Source organism: Lissotriton helveticus, chromosome 12, assembly GCF_964261635.1.
Source record: "Lissotriton helveticus chromosome 12, aLisHel1.1, whole genome shotgun sequence".
Lineage (NCBI taxonomy): Eukaryota > Metazoa > Chordata > Amphibia > Caudata > Salamandridae > Lissotriton > Lissotriton helveticus.
In genome coordinates this window covers 756,782,849-756,806,107 of record NC_136073.1, presented here as the reverse complement: position 1 = coordinate 756,806,107, position 23,259 = coordinate 756,782,849, and the positions used below count along the sequence as shown (strand labels likewise).

The 23,259-nt window shown below is 45.0% G+C and overlaps 1 protein-coding gene across 4 annotated transcripts in view; it reads left to right on the top strand.

Moving 5' to 3' along the window:
• The window catches only part of TTC24 (tetratricopeptide repeat domain 24), a 188,595-nt gene that overhangs the window by 24,575 nt on the left and 140,761 nt on the right, over positions 1-23,259 (top strand). For 3 of the 4 annotated variants that reach the window (XM_078669637.1, XM_078669638.1, XM_078669635.1), the window contains exon 1: positions 15,072-15,440. The exons of the other annotated variant lie outside the window; for it this stretch is intronic. The gene's annotated coding sequence lies outside the window, so the exon portion shown is untranslated. Of the gene's footprint in view, positions 1-15,071; positions 15,441-23,259 lie in introns of those variants that run through there. 4 annotated transcript variants of the gene reach the window in all.

The window sequence follows — 23,259 nt, the reverse complement described above, 5'->3', positions numbered from 1 at the left end:
CATGGTCAGCTCAATTACCATGCTGAAAACTTAAGCCACAACCTTCCTTCCTCGGTCCTTTACCATCTGTTCGTGCCCCTATTCAGAGACATTTGTCTCCAGTTTGGGGAGCCAAGGATCAACCTCTTCGCTTCTCCCCACAATACCCTGCTTATGAGGTTTTGTTTGGAGATGGTTTGTCCTCAGGCCCGGGCGGTGGATGCTCTTTCGATTCCTTGGGTCTTATGTATGAATTACCTCCAATTCCCCTCCTCCCGAGGGTGCTTCAGAAGATTCAGGTGAAGAGGGTGTCAGTGGTCTTGTTTGCCCCTTTTTGGACTAGTCGCCTTTGGTTCCCTCTGTTGCTTCAGTAGTCCTGGGGTAATTTTCTCCGGTTACCAGTGATCCTGTCCCCATTTCAGTTCCTAGTCCAGTCCTTACCCCATCTCCATCAACTGAAACTGACCACTTGGCTGTTGAATGCTTAGCGCTGGAGTTGATGGGGCGTTTTTTTCTGTTGGAAACAGATATTTGGAAGTCCTGTAAGGATTCTTTGCTTAAGTCTTACAATAAAAACTGGGGCTCCTTTGTGAAGTGGTGTGCAGCTCATGGGGTGGATCCGGTTGCAGGGAATCCAGTGAAGATTCTTGAGTTTCTGATGGATGTTTTTTTATTTTTTATTTGCCTCCCTCTACTCTGGCTGCTTACTGGGTGGCTATAAGAGCATGCAGGGAGTCAGGGGCTGCTCTAGATAGTATTGCTCCTTTGATGGTTCAGGTGTTGTGAAGTTTTTTGACTCCGTCGCCCAGTGTCTCCAGTTATTGTTCCTTCCTGGGACTTACCTACTATTCTTCAGGGTCTCCAGTCGTCCCCTTTTGAGCCTTTGCTTGAGGCTGAGTTTATGCAGTTGTCTGCTAAATTGTTTTTTTTTGTTACCCATTATTTCAATTCGGCAATTGGGGGCCTTGCTGATATCCTAGCTCTATATGCCGTGTCTGCCAGATAAAGTGGTTCTGAGGTTGGATCCGGCCTTTGTCCCTAAGGTTTCTTCACAGTTCCATTTGCAACAGGAGGTTATTCTTCCTTACTTTCCTGGGAGGGTGATGGGCTGGCCCTCTCCTTTTTAGATGTTAGAAGAGCTCTTCAGATTTATCTGCAGCTCACTCATTATTTTCGCCTTTCTCCTGCTCTGCTTTTGTCTTTTGGCAGGTTGCTTAGAGGGGAAAAGGTGGCTACTTCTACACTCAGTAGGTGGGTGCGCCAGACAGTTTGTCAGCCCTATACATTCTTGGGATTGTGTCCTCCAGCCAAAGTTCAGGGTCTTTCTACCAGATCTGTTTCCACTTCCTGGGCTGCAGGAGTTTCTATCCAGGAAATCTGTAGGGCTGCCACTTGGCAGTCACCTCACACTTTTATTAAGCGTTATCATCTGAATGTGTTGCATACTTCCATGGATAATTTTGCTGCTGGTGTTGTGAAGGCAGCTCTGTAATAACCTTGATTAATTAAACTTGGGTTTCTCATACTGTTTCTGGTCAAGCTTGTGCTTGAGTTCAGGCTTGTGAAGTGCTCATACAGTAATGACTGGGACGAGGAGGTCCTATGAGGGGGTAATTTTTTAAAGGAGGCCTCAAAACGGGTCTCTATCTCTATCGGGCTCTGTTTTGTGCCCTGACACAGGCAGTCCATTTTTTTTCTGGACTGCAGCAACAGCAGTCACATCGATGTGCGTATGCTCACACTGCTCACTTTTCACTAGTGGAGCAGTTACGGCATGACATCATGGCAGGTGAGCGTTGTAGGGGAAGGGGAAATTCTTTAAAGAGAGTCCTTTTCTCTCTGGATTTCCCTTCTCTTTCTGAGACTCAGGAGCAGCAACATTGTTGTCGTATCACCAGGGCTTTAAGTCGAAGCTTTTTCAATATTATATACAAGCCACATTTGCTGCTTATTTATCTTGTGCAACTAAAACCCATTGACATAGCCAATAGTCCTGACTTGCAGGTATGATGTTTTTTGTTGTATAATAATAATACTGACATTTGTAAAAGCGCAAACAGCTACCTCCAAAGGAGGTGTCCCGGTGCTATAGCAACAGGTGGCATGCACAGGTGGCACAAACAGCAAAACCCACGAGATTAGTCTAAACTGAAGAGCCATGTTTTCGCCGCTTTCCTGAATTGTGGTTCAGAATCAATGTGTCACATTTAGTTAGGCAGAGAGTTCCATAATTAGGACACCCCAACCGCAAAGAATCTGCCGCCTAGCCGAACTTTCCTAACTCGTGGGGTGCAGAGCAAGTTTTGAGTATTAGACCTCAGTGAACGATTTTGCCTATATGTTCGTAACCGTTGTTTTAGGTAACTGGGGCAGTTACCATGGATTGACGGGAATGCTAGGGTTAAGGCCTTAAACTTGATTATTTTTGCCACCGCAACCAGTGCAGTTCTTTGATATGCGTAGAGATATGATGACGAAATGGAACACGTCTAATCAGTCTCGCAGTCGCATTCTGTACCATCTGTAGTCTCTTGACTAGGTACGCTAGCAATCCCAAGTAAAAGCCATTAGTATAGTCCAGCCCTGATGTCACAGTGACTTGGACTATGACCCGGCAGCAATTCTCCGGCAGCAGATGTAAAAAGTTCCGCAAATTTCTCAATTTGCTGAAATTTGCTGGATTTGGGCAGAAAAAGAGAGATCTGCCTCCCACTTTACTCCCGTATTTTTAACAGTGCCTGCTGGAATGCGCAGTGAGCCCATTTCCACCAGCCACCACAGATCCAGTGCTGGTGGCTGGTTATTGCCAAAGAACACCACTTACGTGTTCTCAGCATTGAGTATCAAATATCTGGATGCAATGACAGAAACAGCAAAATACAAGTCAGGCGGCATGCAATGCTAATCACAGAGTTTGTTTTACTTGTTTTTAAGCCTTACCCTGAATTACATTGGTGACGCCCCTTTGAGAGACCCCCCACCCGTTTTTTTTATCCCACTTAAGCACTGCATATAAGGTCCCAAAGGCGAGAGAGACCGATTGCATTGCAAGTGCTTGTTTGGTTCTGGCTGTTTGATAGGTTTATAGGTTTCTTGATAATTTTTTAGGTCTCGCCTACGCAGCGCCTCGCCTACGTAGCGCCTCGCCTACGCAGCGCACATGCGCTGCATAGGAGGACCTTCAGCTGTCGCTCTGGCCATTTTCAAGCACTGCACTCGTGCTTATGGCGGCATCCACCTTGCGGGAGCGAGCAGGGGTGCGCCACAAGCATGAGTGCAGTGCTTGAAAAGTGAAGACTGCTCTCCTAAGCGCGCACGCGCCACTTGCCGGCTCACCTCCTTCTCCCTACCTCATCTCCCTATCCAGACATGCCGCGATCGCTTTCACTTTCACGGCCGTGCAGTATATTTCACATGTGAAACCGGGATTATAAAGCAGCCACTGTTTTCGCTCTCAAATGAGCTTCTCAAACGGGAGCAGTTTATAGTATGCTGGGGGAAATCAAATCTATTTTTAATTTTGGTTTTCTCAGGATTTTGTGAACAGTTATCCATTCAGAGGGAAGGCGGATCCGACTCTCTGACAGAGCACAAGTTACCGTACGCCAAAGGTAAACAAAGGCGCACAGTCTGGAGGTCGTGTAGCTGCTTGCCCCGGGTTCCCGCTGCACAGCTTGCATACCAACAGAGGAGCTGTCTGACTGCAAGCAAAAGCAGGTCACATTGTGTGAAAACACATGTCTCTTTACCCCTACTGGAATGCAGGGCTGCGCTTCATACACAGAATAGCAATACAGTAAGCAGGCCTTCCGAATACTCTCTTATTTAACCCACTTGGCTTCCTAGTAGTTTCCCAGCAATCGACGCCAGCACTGCGGCTTTTGTTTGTGATCCTGCCTGGAAGGTGTACAAACAAAACGTGATTGTGCGAAATGTTGCATTTATGTATCACCGAGGCTGGCCCCGCAGTGATTCCTCGTATTTGTAAAGTGAAGTGCTCTGCAGTCTGCTCTATACCAGTGTACATTCTAATTCTATCCTGAGGATTACAGGACAAAGATGTGTTTTTTTTAATAAGTAAACCATGTGCCTTTGATAAACAGCTGCGCAAGACACATATTACGTCATACTTAAAAAATCGAGCATCCCTGAGTTTGCGACCATATATGTCCTTTTCAAACAGTTCAAAGTGTTCTTCAAACTTTATTATGCTGCACCAAATTTGCAAATTCCTTTTGAGTCGGTCCTCTTCAGACTGAGAGGTACAATATAAGTAGGTTGGCGTGGGAGGGTGAAGGCAGACATCTTACTAAATCGAGTACACGTGTATATGAACGCATATGGGTACTAGATATATAGTAGTGTTTATTGCACCCTTCCATGCTTTGCATGTGTTTATGTGTTCCTCTGTTCTCATTGCCCTCCCTTTCTCCTTTCAATGCAACTCACAAACCACTCTCCTGTTTCGCCCCCTTGTGATTTTATGCACACATCACCTGTCAGTGACTGAGTTACAACTGAGACCTCCGTGCAGTGTCCAACTCTTAAGGACTGGCCATAGATTAGTGGGCAGTAATTACTGTACTATGCAAAACTTGCAATACATGCTGCCCCATATTATCTCCTTTTAAAAAAATATTCTCATCAAATTTGGTGCCACATTTAATGTAGCATTCTAGGAGATAAGCTAGTTTGCCTGCCCGGTCTTTTCATCCTGTCTCTCTCACCTGTCCCTAGCGCTAGCCTCACATCATTATTCACCTGATGTCAATGCCCACCTCTCCCGTCTTCGCTCCCTTTGGTACCTCTCCCATCACCATCCAGTCTTTGCGTCACAGACTACCTCTCACGCCAGTCTCCAGTCTTCCATCAATGCCCATTTCTCCCATCACTGTACACCTCATTTCTATTATCTTTTTCCCCAGTTGCTGTTCCCTACTATCATTGGTCACCTTTCCCTTTATCCGCAATAAGTACGCGGCTCACCCTGTTAATCACAGTTCTCTCACACCCTTTACCCTATTTGCTATCACTCACTGCATGTCACTACCAATTGTTTTTCCAGTCTCCTGTCAGTGGTCACTTTTACTGTCACTACGTCTGTGTGAATAGCTAGAAGATTTAAATATTTCCATTCTTGTCTCTGAGTAAAGATATATGCTGATACCCCTGACAAAAGATGCGTGGTATGCATGCGCCTTTTCTATATAACACAGAAACGCGCTTCATTTCTCAGTTTCGTGTTTTCTATTTCTTTGTCTTATCAGGCAGTAAAAATAGGAAAACCAACACCACCGGATCTCTGAGGTGTGCAATCTGGTATTGATCTGCCAAGCCTAGCCTCTGGGTGTCTCTCCTTTACACTGGGCACTGAGTCCTGTCAATCAATCAAATATAAATTAGATTGTTAGAAAGCAATCATAAAAGTATACATAAAAACAGTTCATTAAAATCTTTAAGAAAAAATACATTTTACAATTTATTTTTGGCGTACAAAAAGTTCATCAATTGCAGGGGATTCAAGTTCATAATATCATGAATTTTAAAGTGCATTTAGGTAATCATACTTTTCCTACTGCGCATCACATTTTTCAAATATAATGTAGTTGTTGCGACACACAGATGATTGTCAAGACATTGAATATTAAGCATGGCCACACGACATTGACGGTGGCCCATTTCTCTCAAGAATGGTAGTAAAACATTATGTCTTAACACATCATAAAATTTACAGAAAAGAAAAACATGAATAGTACTCTGAGGTGAAATGTCATCACAGGGAGGTAGATCGTGCATCCAGTTATTTACTGTAGGGAAACTAACCAATCTATGGAAAGTACCAAATCTAAAGCGAGACAATAAAAGTCGTTAATATCATTTGATGTTGCAGAACAGAAGGTTTTAAGACCTCAGTTGTGACTCTTAAAGAATCCAGGAAAGTTAAACCCTCCTTCTTCAAGTCTTTACGCGAGATAGCTGAGATAGTAGTAGGATTTTAAAAATAATCCACTTTTCCAATTTCTTTTAAAAAGTTACAAACATAGCTCAGCCACGGTATCCTCATGGCTCCCTCTAATTTTAGAATATCTGTCAAAATATCTCTATTAAGCTGTGTTGCTTCTTGTGTCCATAGCCTGTGCCATAGTCGTACAGGCTCCAGCTTGATTAGACCAGATATGAAAGCAAGACCCAGTTCTGCATGACAATTGTAATTGGGGGTGCTTTTGGTAACCGCAAGGATAAACTTTAAGAAGGAATTTTCCACCACCTGGATAGGCGTGGGATCGGCAAATGTAAATGTAAATGTTTTTGTACTTGTATAGCGCACAGCTACCCACAGTGGGTTTCCCGGCGCTTGTACAAATACCGCAAGGGAACCCTTCCTGGCTTTCCCTGTGAAGTGTCCACTCCTGGGCACCTCCATGGTGCAGACCAGGCATCCCTCGCGTTGTGGGAGCCGTTGTGGAGACTAAGCAAGCTATTGCCCAGAGTTGCAGCGTGGGACCCATGATCAGAACAGGCACTGAGGCGAGACTATCCGGTCAGGGGAATTAATGAGCCCGAGACCCGCCGAGACGGGAATCGAACCCTGGTCCCTGGCCAGAGCTCTGCATCGAGGTCTGCCTGCTCTAACCATTGAGCCACTCTTCTCATACCCCACTGCCATAGGTAGCACAAGCCACACATTTAGCTTTATAGATCTTAATTAGCTCTACAGGTGGTCTAGTGCCTAATTTCTTTGAGAAGGTCTTGAGAGCGGCCGTCGATTGAGTGATCGCACATTTTTTAGCTGACACAGACTGCAACCATGACTCACTCTGAGTGAAGAGTATCCCAAGATAGGAAAACTGCTTGGTAGATTCAAGCTTCTGTCCTGCTATAAATATGGCCCGCTTAGGTTTACAGTGCCTGCCGCAGTACATAGTAAAAGTTTTGGTTGTATTAACTTTTAAACCCAGCTCATTCATGAAGTGGAAAAAGCTATCTACCACACGCTGTAATCCTACTTGAGTACGTGACAAAAGAACAACGTCGTCAGCGTACAAAAGCGCTGGGATTGGGCGGCCGGCTACGTATGGGGGATCCAAACTATGATTGCACAGAGCTTTTTCCAATCCGTTTATGTACAAATTAAAAAGGAAAGGGGCCAGGACACAGCCCTGTCTGACCCCACTCCTAATTGGAATTTTGTCGGTGCGTTCCCCCTTTAGGTCAAAGCGAACGTGGGTTGAAGCGTCGCTATAAAAACGTTTAAGATAATAAATAATATTGTCTTCAACCCCAAGTTGTCCCAGTAAGATCCATAGTTTTGAGTGGATCACGCAGTCAAATGCGGCCAAGAGGTCAACGAAGTCCAAGAACAGGTTACCCTTCTTGGCCCTTTTGTACTTCCCGACCAGCATTAGTAGGTTTAAACCCTGTTCCACTGTCCCCAAACCAGAGCGGAAGCCATACTGGAGATCAGATAAAATAAAGCTTTCCTCTGCCCACACCAAAAGCTGGTCCAGAATTATTCGTCCCGCTATTTTGGTAAAGGAATCTAAGAGGGAAATGGGCCTGTAACAACCCGGATCTTGTCTGTCCCCCTTTTTATAAATAGGAACTATTACTGATTCCATCCAAGTGGGCAGAAAGTCTGCAACACAGCTGGCATTTAGCACCTGGACCAGAAGAGGGCCCCACAGAGAAGGGGTAGTCTTAAAGATATCTATGGGGACACCATCTGGGCCCAGGGCCTTACCAGCCTGGCTTACACACAGGGCTTTTTCAACTTCCTCCAGGGTAAAACACAAGTTTCTAGGGGTGAGATATTCAGAGGGAGATGTCACAGATACCACTTGTCCCTCGCCCTCATACACTCTAGAAAAGTGCCTAATCCAATCAGATTCAGGAATTGCTATTTCCAACTTCGGACCAACCTCTTCCCTAAGAAAGGGAGTTCGAATAAGTTTCCAAAAACCCGCACTATCATTCCTAGTGGAAGCAAGATGCAGAGCTTCCCAGGCTTCAGCTCTCAGCGTATTCTTCCTATCTTTTATTGCTATTTTATATTCCTTCCTAAGTCTGCCAACCTCCCCGACAAACCTAGGTTTCTTATGTAATTCCTTCTTTAGGAGAGCATAAGCCCTAGTACACTTTGAATCGAACCAACCTCCCTACTGCTTATGGTTTTTAAATTGTCTCCCAAGGGAGGACTTCATTTCGTTCGAAATGGTCGAGAATGAAGCAAGGAGCATTTCAGGCGGAGAGTCTACCCTTAAACAAGTCATTATTTCATGTAGACATTTACCAACCACTAATTTAATTATTTCTGCCTGGTTCACCATGGCCCATTTTAACGTATATCCATTAACGCTACCAATAGCTAGATTCACGTCCACGCTGTCCCTTTCTTTATGATTTATCAGAGTGGACGTTGTTGGCAGCTGGATGGCCAGACAGAGCGGAAAGTGGTCACTTAATGCAATGTCAGAGACGTTAAAGGAATATATTCTACCACCACATTTGTTAGAAACAATAGCATAATCGATGGTTGTAGTGCAACCCCTTCCGTTAAATGTTGGGGATGGCACAGATGGTAAAGCACAACATTTATTTGCAAATCCTAGATCGAATTTAGCTAACAAACTATTAAATTGTTCCCCTAGAATGGAGTGATTAAAATGTAAATGGCCCAAGCCGTCTTCCTGTGTCATACCACACCTATTATCCTTCACCATACTACACAGAGTACAATTAAAATCCCCAAACAAAAGTATCATCAATTTATGTCCATAAATTTCTTCCTGTAAAAACAGTGCTTTAGTCAATTTACTTAAGACAATAGGTACATCGCCAGAAGGAATATTGTTATATAGGTTAACAAGAGCAATCGGGGTATCAAAAGCAAGGACAAGTACTAAAAATTGAAAATAAATGTCTGTAGTAAGCTCAATTACTCTTACAAAGTCCAATTTGTTAGACAAGTAAATACTCAAACCACCCTTTGCTCTTCCATGTAAGACGGCAACAGCTGGAGTGTGAAAGGTCCTAAAACCGTTTAAATGGACCGAATCAAGACTCCAGGTTTCTTGAAAACAGAGCATATCTTGTGTCTGAATGAAATCCCACCAAATTGGTTTGGCAATTTTAGATCTAATGCCGGCAATATTCCAAGAGGAAATTTTACACACCGATGGGACTAACAGGGGGATAACCGAGACGGCAGAGGCGGAACCAGTTGGTAAAGAAGAGACCCTATGGTCACTTCCCACCTCTAATCCCCCATCCATAGTCACGAAGCCCCCTATGTGTCCCGGAGTCCCAGACGTAGTCAGGACTATACTAAAGACTTTCCCCCCCATCTGCCATTATAGTTTCCCTGTTACCAAAATAGGGGATAGGGTCAACTTCTACGTCTAAAGGATTGAGAGTAGTGGTGTCTACCTGTAGTCAGTCATTGTTTTCTAAGCCACTAAGAGTGTCAAATGGATTAAATGTTGGGACACCATATCTTCTACCCAATAGTCCATCAAGATTTAAAGGTGGACAGGGGGGAGCTAAACACCTAGTTGGTCGAGATGGACAATAAAAATAACTGAGGGGAAGAATGTTAACAAAGTCTGGGTCAAGTGTCCCAGTACAACCTCTCTCGATTAAAGTACGTACCAATTGTGGTGACCGGAATGATAGAATTACACAGTCACCCCTCAGTGTTTTATCTAAGGTGCCCAACTAGCTCACTCTTCTGGCCATCTTAAATTCTGAAAACAAATAGTTTTTAAGCCCAAACTTGGTAGATCGAAAATGAATAGATTTATTCCTTAAAGTCGACCAATGTTCAAAGGTATTAGGGGGTAATGGAGGAACATTGGCTAACACCACAGTATATGGTCTCGCTTCTGGGGGCAAGTTTAGAATGGGTACATTTAAAATTACACTTGTCTCAATTTTATCCTCAGTTCTTCTAGTTTGATTAGATGGTACATTGGAGACTGCAGGGGTTGAGACAGATAACCCAGGAGTATTAGTTCCAGTATCCCCCCTTGGTTTTTTATGCTCTAATCGACCATTGACCTTGGGATTTTTAGTTTAATCTTGAAGTTGAGTTACTGAGACCGGTAAAATAGTATCGGGATTTACATTCGAACAAATAACAGTAGGTTGGGGTAGTATAGAAATTAATTTGTCGTGGGATGGCTTCTGGTTCATATCAAGCTTTCCCTTTATATTAGTCAACCCTGTTTCAATATTCCTAACCTTTAGGCAAATAGGTTCTAAAAGCATTGTTAAAAGGGTCTCCATTCTTTCCCAGAAGTAATCCTCTGCTATTGGGACCCTAGCACTAGTTGATGGAAATACAATTTCTGGCTGGTTATTCACCTTATTTCCTCTTTTCCCATTGGGCTTTTCAACAACCTTTCTTTGTTTGTTGCTAGTGTTCCCTTTACCATTTTTTACAGCTTGACCTTCCTTAATGGCGTGCTTTGATTTACGTCTTGCCTTCTGCCCTCTGGTCCTGACACACGGGCTGTCACTATTATCGGTTAAGATAGAGACAGAAATTGGGCTTAAGGGTGTGCCACACCCCATCTTTTCTGGAGAATCCTCATTCAGAGGAAGAGGATCGAGAGTTACATCACTAGTAAATATTGTGGGGGTCACAGATAGCCTTGTTAAAGAGGGAAAGGGTTCGGTGGAAGCAGGGGCCACCCCAAGAGATATCTTGTTTGTTGGTAAAGTGGGATGTACCCCGGGTAAAGCAATAAAAGATGGGGCTAACATCGAATCCTGAGAGTTAGTGGTAAACAATGAAATATTTGTAACAGGTAAGGGAGAAAGGGTACCAGCTGGAAGTGAAAGACGCCTTTCTGTGCTTTCAATAGCAGAGGCAACCGCCCCAATGGTCTTCTGCAGCATTCTCTCTATAGCTGTCAGAGTAGGAAGCGGTGGATTAGAAACTACCCTTTGTTTTGCTATTGGGGCGGGTTGAATAGGAATATTCTTCCCCATTATTCAGCACTAAATGTGAATGAAATAAAATAGTGAATAAATAAATATCCAAAACAAGATATCAATGTCACCATACGCCAAAGAGATTAGCACATTAAGAAACAAATAAAAACAGCACTTAAAACGAGCTCTTAATAAGACACAAATTAAACCCCAGTAAAATGATTGCTTTTTAGTCTAAAAGACACTATTTACTAGTCCGTGCCGTTCAACGTAAAAGGTATTAGGAACCTGTAAACAAAGTCCAAGAGGGGTGGCCCAGCCGGCCTCTTCCGGCCCCGGACGGTCACAGACGGTCCCGCCCTTGTCCCGGGCTTCTCCCGGCGCGTCCCGCGTGCGTTCCCGCGACGCAGGGGGTGAGCGCAATTTAAAGCGCCCCCAGGCGCGGGACTTGTCGTGGGCGGCTTCAGCCGCTGAGGAGCCTGGGGAGCGTAGTCCTCCACTCGGCAGCCGCAGAGATGGTATGTGGCGGCGGTAAGGCTGCAGGGCAAACGGGACGACCAGCGTCAAACAGGAACCAGCAGGTAAAGTTAGAAATGCACCCAAAAGATTTCAGCGCCACCCGCTCCACCGGGGGTGAGCGCAATTTAAAGCGCCTCCGGGCGCGGGAATTGTCGTGGGAGGCTTCAGCCGCTGAGGAGCCTGGGGGGTGTAGTCCTCCACTCGGCGGCCGCAGAGATGGTATGCGGCGGCGTGAAGGCTGCAGGGCAAACGGGATGACCAGCGTCAAACAGGAACCAGCAGGTAAAGTTAGAAATGCCCCCAAAAGATTTCAGCGCCACCTGTCTCAGGCCCCTCTCTTTCTCCTTAACTGTAGAGCGTGGACTCTGCCTCCTCTTGGCACTATATCTTCAAAGCTTGGCATCTAGGTGTCTTGTCTCTGACAAAGGTTGCTACATCAAACAAATTGCCTGCCGAGCCTGACTTTTCTAGCCATCCCGTTTGTCACAGTGGCTGCAGATTGCGGCTCTCTCACCTATTGCATGATGGCATCTGAGCCTTGTCTCTTGGTTTATATATTTTCAGGTTTGCTGCTCGGTTTGTTTCTTGTGTTTCTCTGCTGTTATTCTGGCTGCAGAGCGGCCTCAGTTAACTGGTTTCAGAAATCGGATTTGGTAGCTCTCATCTTTCTCACCAGCTGCAGTCCTTTGCCTCTCACTATGTTTAGTGCCACAGCTCGTCCTCTCAGCTCTTCCCGGACAACAATGGCTGGACCTTGGTCCATGGGTTTCACCTCTAAGAGGGCCTTTATCCATCGGTCTTCACTTTTCAAGCACAGCACTCGTGCTTGTGGCAGCATCCTCCTTGCAGGAGCAAGCAGCGATGCGGCCACGTTAATTACAAACATATGGCCGCTGCTCACTCCCGCAAGGTGGATGCCACCACAAGCACGAGTGCTTGAAAAGTGATGCGGGAGCGAGCAGGTAAATGTCAGACTTGCCGCGATCGCTTTCACTTTCACAGCCGCGTGGCCGCGCTTGTTATACACTGAGCACACTTTTAATGTTATTCTACCTGGTTCCTTTAATGTGATAGAACGTTGTGTCATCGGATTGCAGAATTGTTGACACCTCAACCAATCGTGCTGTGCTGTACGGAATTCCAGTGCATATTGGCTGGGATGTCCGCACGTGCCTCTCTAATGTGTAAACACTGTCCATGTCTGATGACCACTGAATGCAAGTGACATCAGCCTTGACTGTTCAGTAAATATGGTAGGGGTAGGACCTGCTGTTAGGGGCCCGAGCAGACGACTACCGACAAACATGACAGGGTACCACCAAAGAAATTGATCACTTTGTCTAGTTATTTCCAAATGTATCTAACTGTTCAGCCACATGTGGATATAGATGCTTGTTCTGAACGCCATTAACTACTTTCACAGTCGCCACGTACGAATGTTGAAAATCTTCTGGTTTGTGAAGTTTCTTCAGGAAAAGGGAAATATCTGCATGCAAAACTTTCGTTATGTTTAACTTATCAATTAAAAAATACTTGTGCAAAATGCAAATGTCTTTGTAGAAAGAAAATGCAAGGAGTCATGATAATGTTTATTTATATGCATTTAACGTCACCTAGTGGCCTTTTTTCAACATTGATGAACTTCTACATTTAAAATATTTGGGGCTATTGTGTGAACATAGAGGAATCAACTTTGTATATTATTTATTCCATGTTACTAGCAATCATGTATTGACAGGAAACTCTTACCCACAATGCCAATTTACTTTCAATAAACTTAAGGTTCTACAACCAGGAACTACTGAAATTCGACTTACTCTAATTCGGTTTGGCTGGACAGTACACATGTCTGCAAGAGTTATTGTTTAAAAACGCATATAGGGGTTTGGCTCCACCTGGAACAGCAGGACTCTCTCCCCTCATGCTATTGGTTGCTTGATCCATCCTTCCGTTTCCTGTGGTGGCATGGCAATGCATGTGGGAACATTTTATAACTCAGGGGTACACTGGATCATCACAGATTAAGTTCTCTCATGCATGCAGTGTACACATAAACCCTTTTTTTTTATCACAGCATTTTGGTTTCATGTTTTAGACCGGATTCAGTGCATGCTTTCCCTTGTCTGTTTTATCCTTTATTTTTTCAACAACTGTGCCTTTCACACAGACTGTGCATAGATTGTTATACCCTTGTTGTTTTCCTTTGTATGACTTTTCCAATCGTTTTCTCCATCTGTCTATTACCCATATTTCTTACTCATCGATGTTTTCATGTTAAAATCTTCAGCAAAGCCAATAGGTCTGGCTTGAAAAAGCTTACACATTCAAATATAGACATTGATTAATGCTACCATGTGTTAACACATTAAAGCCAGACATTCTGGCTTTGCCAATGTTTTATTTTCATTGCAGAGGAATGTCCGCTATATTGTCAGGAATGAAACCATTCATTTTAGTAATCACCTTAACCGCATGCGCGCTAGCGGTTTTCACGCTGCGTTTTTCGAAAAGCCGCGTTACATTACGAGCTGAGCTCGTCATGAGCGTGCGAGCGGCGTAACTCATGACGAGCTCAGCTCGTCATGAGCGCGGAAGGGGTTAAATAAGAGGTTTCCAGCAGAGCTCGAGCCGATCATTTACAAATGGCCTCTGCTCAGTTTGTTAATCTCGTCAAGGCTACTATATCTATTTTACTGAATGCCCAACTCCAGAAACGTGGACTGTACCTTTTCGAAGCGTGTTCTAGAATATAAGGAAGTGGCAGCAGTTTACGTCAGGCTCCTTCTCTTGGGTTCCAGTCATCCACTTGGGAGATAGTTTTAACTGCAGGCCTCAGACTTTCAAGTTTAAGCTCTGTTTTTAAACTATTGCCTTGAAAATGGGCCCCCTGGTTTTACACTTCATTCGCTGCCTGCTGGAGAAGTGGCAGTGTAGCTCAGACAGAACGGGAAAGCGGTGTAAGGACGAGAGAGGTGTGTGGTGTTTTATTATCATTATATATATAGATATCAGCTGTGCCCTCTATCAGCCCTTCCCACGTGGACTATTGAAGAAATCTCATGTCTCGCTACTGCAGGCCCCCTTTCTTGCAGTACCTTATGAATTAAGGTGTATTTTCTCTATTTATTCAATGCCATGTCAGTTTATCTATTATTTCTTTTGTAGTACAGACATAAGCCCCTGGGGTGTCAGTGCCGTACATAAGAAAATGTTGGGAAGACAATATATATTTGCACATAAAAACATAGCTGAACATAATAGTACATCTACTTAACAGTTAAAGCACTGGTTAAAGGAGCTCAGAGTTGAGTCTGCAAGCTTCCCTCAGCTGTCCCTACACCAGCTCAAGCTCCCGGACACTGCTCCCAATGCAGCAAGCTTCCACGCGTTCCCCGCTTCTCCAAGCGTCTCTTAACTGCCCCTACACCACTGCAAGCTACCTGATACTGCTTTCAATGCCGTGATATTCCACACATTCCTCACTTCTGCAAGCTTTTCTCAGCAACCCCTACATCACTGCAAGCTACCAGACATTGCTCCTAATGCGGTGAGCTTCATTTGATCCAATTTGGGCTTGGTATAACCGTGCACATATTCAGGAATCAAACTAAAATTGAACCACCTAGGATAATGGGTTGCATGGCTAAACACTTAGAAGGTCCGATACGCAGGTACCCTACGTGCCAGTTTGGGCACAATACTTCTCTTCGCCCACACAAAAACACACAGAGGTGGGGAAAACATAGTTTGGCACCGCCCACTTCCCGAGGTTCCTGGTTGGAGGATGCGCCCGCCAGTCTCCCGGAGGCGGCTCATGCATTGTTGATGCTTGTTACCATAGTGACGTAGCGGGAACAGTCTGCAGGGAAACTAGATAGGCACCGACTGTCCCAGGAAGCCATCCACCCAGCACGACGTGCAGAAATTCACCAGCTATTCAAGGCAACCACCACCATGATGCCCCTGACTGCTCCCTGAGAATCCTACATTTACCCTGCGTCATCGAGGTACGTACACACAGATGGCTGCGATTTCTTAAACCCTCCAAATAGCGTGTAACTTATTCTAGGCGCATTATTTGATTGTTATGTGAGTTGTATAAAAAAAGCAAAAAATATATAGTATTTTTCGTTTTCTGTCGTAATTGCTTGCTTCATTGTGCTTTAAAAAGCTTCGTACGAAAATAGAATGACAAAATGGGTAATAATTTGGAATAAAGAACCCGTCTGCCACTGTTTTGTAATTTCATTTGTATAGTGCTGCTAACTACCTCTTACGAAGCGTTGAGGCGCTTATAGTGAATAGCTACGCTGGGACCCGAAATTAGTGGCCAATCTATTGTTTTCGGCTATTTTGGGGGATATCTCGGGGAAGTTATTCAATAGATTTTCTCCACTTTCTTTGTGGAAGATTAAATTAAAAGTTATGCTTGATCATTACTGGTGCTATGTGACGTCATGCAAAGGGCTCTATAAACTGTAGGGCACAAGAGAGACGTCACACACTCAAGCATTTATGACAGAGATACAAAAAAGGTGTCACAGAGAGAGAGCCCAAGTGGGATGGTTAGATAAAGTCAACAGCAAAACACACAAGATGATGGACGGAATGTTGCACATTGGCAAAAAATTCACCCCCAGTCACAGATCTGGGTTTAATCCATCGTTATTTTGCTCACCACGCCACCCCAGTTCAGACATTGCCATATGCAAACCAGTCTTGACCCTGTGCCTCATGGGAACAGTCCAGCCCGAACTGCCAAGCCATGTCTTCCCTGGACCGGAATCAAGCATCCTAGGACCGATTTCTGGCTATCAGCTGTCATCAGCCAGGATTGCTTGATTCCAGTGGCGTAATGAGCACGGGACCCACGTCTGGGCATACCCTTCCCACCTAGGGTGAACAGCAAAACACACAAGATGGGGTCAAGACTGATTTGCATATGGCCATGTCTGAACGGGGGTGGCATGGTGAGAAAAATAACGATGGATTAAACCCAGATCTGTGACTGGGGGTGAATGTTTTGCCAATGTGCAACATTCCGTCCATCATCTTGTGTGTTTTGCTAGAGAAAGTCAACACCACCTTCCTTCGGTGGAGGGCACATTTGTTAACCAGGTGGCTAAAGAAGTAAGAGCGTTCAACCTAGATGTGAATTGTCGGTTTTTAGGTGGCGACTGGGGAAGAGTGACTTTCTCATTTTCCATCCAGACCTGAACAATGGTATATTCTCTCTTCCCCTAACAAGCAAAGTGCGCGCAAATGCACAAATCTCTTTAATTATTGAGAGACATGAGTTTCCTAGGTCTGCTCACACATGCCACTGAGGCAGTATTGGGTTTAGGCCTTAACGATTTTAAATTTACTCTGGACGATGGAGGCCTGGCTGCTTTTGTCCCATTTGATACGCCGTCGACCGTTAATGTGGTCTCTCATGCCATCTTCTTGCGGTTGGTGTTAGTCATCTTGTCCTAGACTGGTTTCGATAATTCCTTTCTACTCATTCATGCTCAACTTACCTTCGAGTCAGATACTCAACCCTTGACTTGCGGGATGCTGCAGTGGTTGGCGGTCAGTCCAACCCCTCCTAGCGTGATAGGTTGAATCTTTTTGGATGAAATTCCCTCTGTGTATGCAGATGGCAGCCAGTTAGTAACCAGAGTGATAGACAGACACAGATGCTCAGAATTACTGTAAAGACTGTGTAAAAAATAGTGCATGTTGGATCGTTGCTAATTCCATCTGAGTGAATTTGAACAAAACTGAAACCTGACATGTGGCAGAAAGTTGTAGTCTAGTTCCTACTAATCAGTAAGATTTGCTAATTTATTGGACAACATAAACAAAGGACTTGGTGTTTAGATGATTCCAGGCACCCCCGCAGGATATGTTGGCCTAGAGACCAGCTAGCTCACAGTGCCACCATAAGGCCCCCTAACCTATCAGGGAGCGAATGGCTTCAGGCAACCACTGAACATGACAACCCTGACCCGCAGGGATTGTGGAAACAGTACAGAGCCTTTTGATCATTCACTCGTGCTCACTTATTCTTAGAGAGGTATACAGAGAATACACAGTGGGAGGTTTTCAATATATTTTTGAACCAACGTTATTCTTGTATAAGATACGTGTGCTGCAATGTTTAATAGACAGAAGCAGATAAAAGTGATTACAAGCACCAAAAGCGTAAATAGTAGATATAGTTCTACCATAGTGCTAAAACAGTGTAACTATGCAGGCATATAAAACAGGGCAGTGATCAAACATACTCCTACTATGCAATCCCTACTGTAAGTGTTAAATTGAACTGCATTTACCAGGATGCAAAGGGGTGAACTGTGCTGGGAGGTGAAGCAGTGTGCTCCCACCTCCCTTCTGTTTAAAAAGGCTCCCTTGAGCCACTGGGGTGACGAGCTCTTGGAGATGCACCTGTGCGCCAGGGAGAGGTACAGAGACCTGAGAGGATTGTGGCAGCTTTCTCAGCAAACCCCAGAAGAATTTTGCTTTATCTCTACTGATGAAGGATATAATCCAGAAACACATGTGTGTAGATATTAACAGCACTAACCTGCACCAACTTTGGTGAAACACTCTGCAAACCTTTAAGTAAGCATTTAAATTGAACTGCATTTACCAGGATGCAAAGGGGTGAACTGTGCTGGGAGGTGAAGCAGTGTGCTCCCATCCCCCTTCTGTTTAAAAAGGCTCCCTTGAGCCACTGGGCTGACGAGCTCTTGGAGATGCACCTGTGCGCCAGGGAGATGTACAGAAACCTCAGAGGATTGTGGCAGCTTTCTCAGCACACCCCAGAAGAATTTCGTTTTATCTCTACTGATGAAGGATATAATCCAGAAACATGTGTCTAGAGATTAACAGCACTAACCTGCACCAACTTTGGGGAACACTCTGCAAACCTTTAAGTAAGCATTTAAATTGAACTGCATTTACCAGGATGCAAAGGGGTGAACTGTGCTGGGAGGTGAAGCAGTGTGCTCCCATCCCCCTTCCCTACTGTAAGTGTACCTAGAGTGTGTGTGGCCATGGAGCCAAGAATCCCCCCAAGGGTTGATCCAACCCCCATTACCTGGTAGGAGAGAATGAAGGACTGCATCTTGGTCACGAACTGGACACCCCTCACGAGATGTCAGAACGCTGCTTGATGTAGTCCTAGCATGCAGTGACCCTCGATGTCAACTAAAGTGCCGCCTCTCCTAATCTATCGGGATGCTCATCTTTTATAATAGAAGCAACCTTGTGATGTGGGTATATATTAGTGATGTTATGGATATGTAGATAGCCTGTCGCCCCGTGGATGAAGATCGAGATGACATTTGTACATAGCGCGAGAAGAGACCTTGTACATGATGTTCAGGGCATTGTGATAATGTTGTGTGAAGGTAGATGTGTAAACAAGTTTAGTTTCAGGGAAACAAATTCAACATTGTTGCAAATGCAAATATCTGCAAAAGGTCACTGCTGAAAAACAGGACAATGTTAGAAATAAGCTGTTTCGCTACATGGGCCTACCTCGGGAATATAACAAAGTATTCATCTTGGTCTGATGCTTTGTGGCCAGCAGATCTGGGACCTTTAGCCACACACATGACCAGTGCTTGACCTTGCCAGTTGCCCTTCACACTTGCCTTAGCATCAGGATTATGTGAACAAATTGACCTCTTCCTGCTTTCTAATTTTGAACGGCTCTAATAAGATTATTCCTTTACTTCCATTAACTACCAGGAAATGTCAGTCCAATGGCACTCTTTGTCACTTAAGGGTCAACCCAGAGAATATCCAGCTTGCCTCAAGAACTAGGGAGTGTTATTATAACATAAATGTACATGAATCTTATTATCTCTTATTTTATTGGGTTCTTATATATTGACAGGGTAGATACTTTTGAGTCAATTGGAGGATTTCTGCATCCAGATAAAATCTCCTTTGTTCCCCTCTAAAGCGGGGCTTCACTTTAGAGCTTTGTTATTTTCTTATTACCATTTACCTTCTTATAGGTTATTTGGATACCTTTGTTCTCCTCTTCTACATGAAGAACAAAAGCATATCCCTTTTTTTTTATGGGAAAATCGAGCCCATTCATTTTATTTACATTCTAATTGTTTTAACAGTCAAATACTCAACCAGACAGTCCTTAGTTCTTGGCTCTTATCAGAAAACAGCATTCCCTCATTTATGGGTGCTTACATGGTGCTTTTTTTTTTTATATATATTTTTATTAATTATAACACAAGAGTAGAAATGTACATTTCGGGTATCATTGGTATAACATATTACAGTGGCGAACGGGCAGATGAAATGAAGAAATACAATCTAATTGTAGGCCTCTGGAAAGTATCAATACCAGCCGGAGCTGGGTCAAAACAATACAAGACAAATAACCATAAGCAAACATTATCAGAATCTGCCCACCAAGGATACAGGATATAAGATTAGACACTCGACACCCGAATATGCATAACAACAGGCTCAGGAGAATACGCCACATGTCTTGTGGAGAGGGGAAAAGGGAAAAGATAGGTCATAGAACAAAAGAAAGGAAAAATAAACCCCCCCCCCCACAACCCCCCACCCTGCACCCCTGCGGATGGCTACGACCTAACCCCACTAGCAGTGTGCCTGTCGCCCCCTAAACTACACCCCAAGGAAGGGAAAAGACGGAGGAGGAATATCTTACGACCCAATGCGGGCTCCCGGACTCCCCTCCCCCCCCCGCCGCGAACAGACGTTCCCCACCATGGTACTAAGAGAGGTAAAGCAGACTTATAAGCAAACTGATGGAGAAATCACCAGGAGAGAAAATACCATCCCGCCCAGCCCCAGACATAACAGAGGCAGCAAATCCCATTGTCGAACACAGTCAGTACACCAAAGCCAAAAAAAAAAAACAGAATCCCATATGGCCCTCACTCCCACCGATACCACCCAGCAGTGTCAAAGGAAGTCTCTGCACAGAATTAAAACAGTCAAATTCAACCCTGGCCCCTACGATCGATCACACAAACCCTCTCCGATAGGACCAGCACAATAGCAAAGGAGTCAGAACGTTGTAGAAAGGGGAGAGGATCAATATAGCATGAAAGTGTCAGAAGAGTCAAGTCTCGAAGTCTATCAGGGATACGAAAGTCAATCCAATGAATATCGATGGAGGTCCCCAGAAACGAAGAAAGAAATAAGTCCTGTGAGGGCGATGACTTTTTCCGAGTTTGCTGGCTGGTCAGGGGCTCCAGTCGCGGGCCGCTGTAGTTGCGCAGATATAATAGGCGTCAGATTAGAACGATGCTCGGGGTTCTCCTCCCGGATAAAATCAAACTTTGCGGGGGTCACCATATAGTGCGGGTCTGACTCTGGGCTAGGGTCCGGTCTCGAACAAACAGTCTCAATGCGTACGGTTAGGTTGTGGAGAGCAGCCTCCATTTGCCAGTGAAGAGCCCCGATGGCGGCCATGACGGTCCCCAGTGTCGGTCCGCACGCCGTCCGATCCATCTCCGCTTAATCGATGACAAAGCAGGTCATCAACCCCGGAGGCCGGCTACTCCGGGGAAACCAACTGGAGTGGGGTGGGCGAAGTCGACTGGCGACCGTCAGGCTGTGCGCTCTTTACACCGCTGCCGAGAGCGGGGGGCCCCCCCGTGGACCCCGAGGGCTGCAGCAGGGTCCCAGGAACCGGACCCCCACTCACCACGGCATCCACGTCTCGTCGCTGTCTAGCGAATATACGCAGGGACTCGAGACAACCACCAGGATCGAGAATTTGTGTCACTCCAATGAGACCGGACCCTGCCAGGTACCCGCGGCCGATGTTGTTCAACTGAAACCCGGCTGGGTCAGTACTCGAGGCCCCGGCTTACAGTCTGGAGAAGGCCCGAAAATGACAGACGGTGTAACTTCGTCAAAAAAGGTGATAAAGACTCCGGGATTGCGTTCCTGGACTCAGTGACGATTCGGACACACGGGAGTCTGGCGGGAGGTCAGGATTAAGTTCAGGATATATCCACCAGCGACGGAGGTCGACGGAGCCGGGAGCTTATGCGGCCATCTTGGTTGCTAGCGTAGCTCCTCCCGCATATCCCTTTTTTGATTTTGGATATTTGATAGGTTTATAGGTCTCCTGTTTTCCTGATAATATTTTTCCATCAGGTTATTTTATCTCAATTCTTTCCCTTTAGTTTTCAATTCCAACCCTCTTTGGGGTACTATATTCTTGTATTCTATCCTCCTTTAGTAATTCACCAGTCTCTAGGTATTCCTAGGTCTCTTCCTTCCATTAGAGGTACTTGCTTAATCCATGACCATCCTCAAACATGGCCTTGACTAGTCCAGCTTTCTCTTGGCAGAACAAAGTCCCAGTCCTCTCTTTAACATCTTTGTTTTTTATCTTGTTCACTATCAACATATTGGCTTGGGCTCCTTCTACTGACAGTTTGTTGCTGGGGCTTCTCCCATTAACACTGTCTTGGTGGGGCTTGGCCCTATCAGACATCCTTCTCACCCAGCCTGGGTTCTCTGTGGTTACGCACATCTTCGAGGCTGTCCTTGGCTTCCTCTTCCTTTACATTGGTCTCCTAGTACCTGTTGTTCTCCTCAGGTAGTGACCTTGTGCGCCATGGCAATGGGCCTTTTTGAAGGGCCAGAATCATCTTCTTCGATTTGGTTGGCTGGTGACACTTCTGGGTTGTATTGCTTTCTGGAACATTCCCAATCCAGTTCTTAGAGGTGTCAGAGCACTTCTGTGGAGTTTCTAGATCGTCTGTTTTCCCAACTGGCAAAATTGGGAAGGGCAGGTGAGTCCCCGTTCACCCTGGGCTTTCTGGTGGGTGCACCTGCATAAAGCTCCCATATGTCTTAGCAAGGGAAAAGGGCAAAATACACCTCAGTGGCCAAGCCGAGTGTGCTTATATATAAACCCTCTATTGGTTGTTACATCTGTGCTCTGATTGGTTCCTATATCTAGGATTTCTATTGGACCTAGGGCTTAGGGTTCTGATTGACTGATAGGTTTGGGGTTCTGATTGGTTCCTGGGACTAGGGCTTTGGGTTATTTATTTATTTATTTATTTTATTTATTCAAAGTTTTATATAGCGCGAACAAGATCCTTACGGATATCAGAGCGCTTCACAATGACAGGGTAGGGGCAGTAGGAATGAACAGAGGTATGAACAGAGGTAATGGGAGCAATGTAGTAATCACTAACATGCACGGATAATAATAAAATACATAAAATATAACAATATACAGTCAGGTAAACAGGTAGTATAACGGAACAAATCAATGATCCCATTACAGAGGTGTTCAGATACACCTTGAGTGTGTGGAAGGCTTACACCAGTGTTTAGTAAAGAGAGCGCACTGAATGGGGGCATCGGGAGGGTGAATCAGTGACCCAATGTGTCTCATATATTGGTCGGTAGGAGAGGGTAGCGTAGTAGTGTCACCATCAAGTAGAGGTATAGTGCCAAAGTGACAGTGTGACTGTAGTGACAAGGTGAGCATTGATACAAGGCGATGCAGAGTCTCTGATCCAGCACCTATAGGTTCAGGAGATCTTGGCCAGAAGGATCGTTTTCACCTCTTTCTTGAAGAGTGCAGCGGAGGAGATACGCCTAGTTTCAGGCGGGAGCGCATTCCAGATCCTAGGTGCCATTCCTGAGAAGGAGCGCTTGTAAGTTTTCTCTTTCCTGAATCTACGGGGTTTCAGGAGTAGATTTTTTGAGCTTCTGTTGGATCTCGAACCTCCTGATATGGACAACTTTTGAGCGAGGTAGTTGGGTGCATTGTGGTGCACGGCCGCGTGTGTCATAACTGCAATT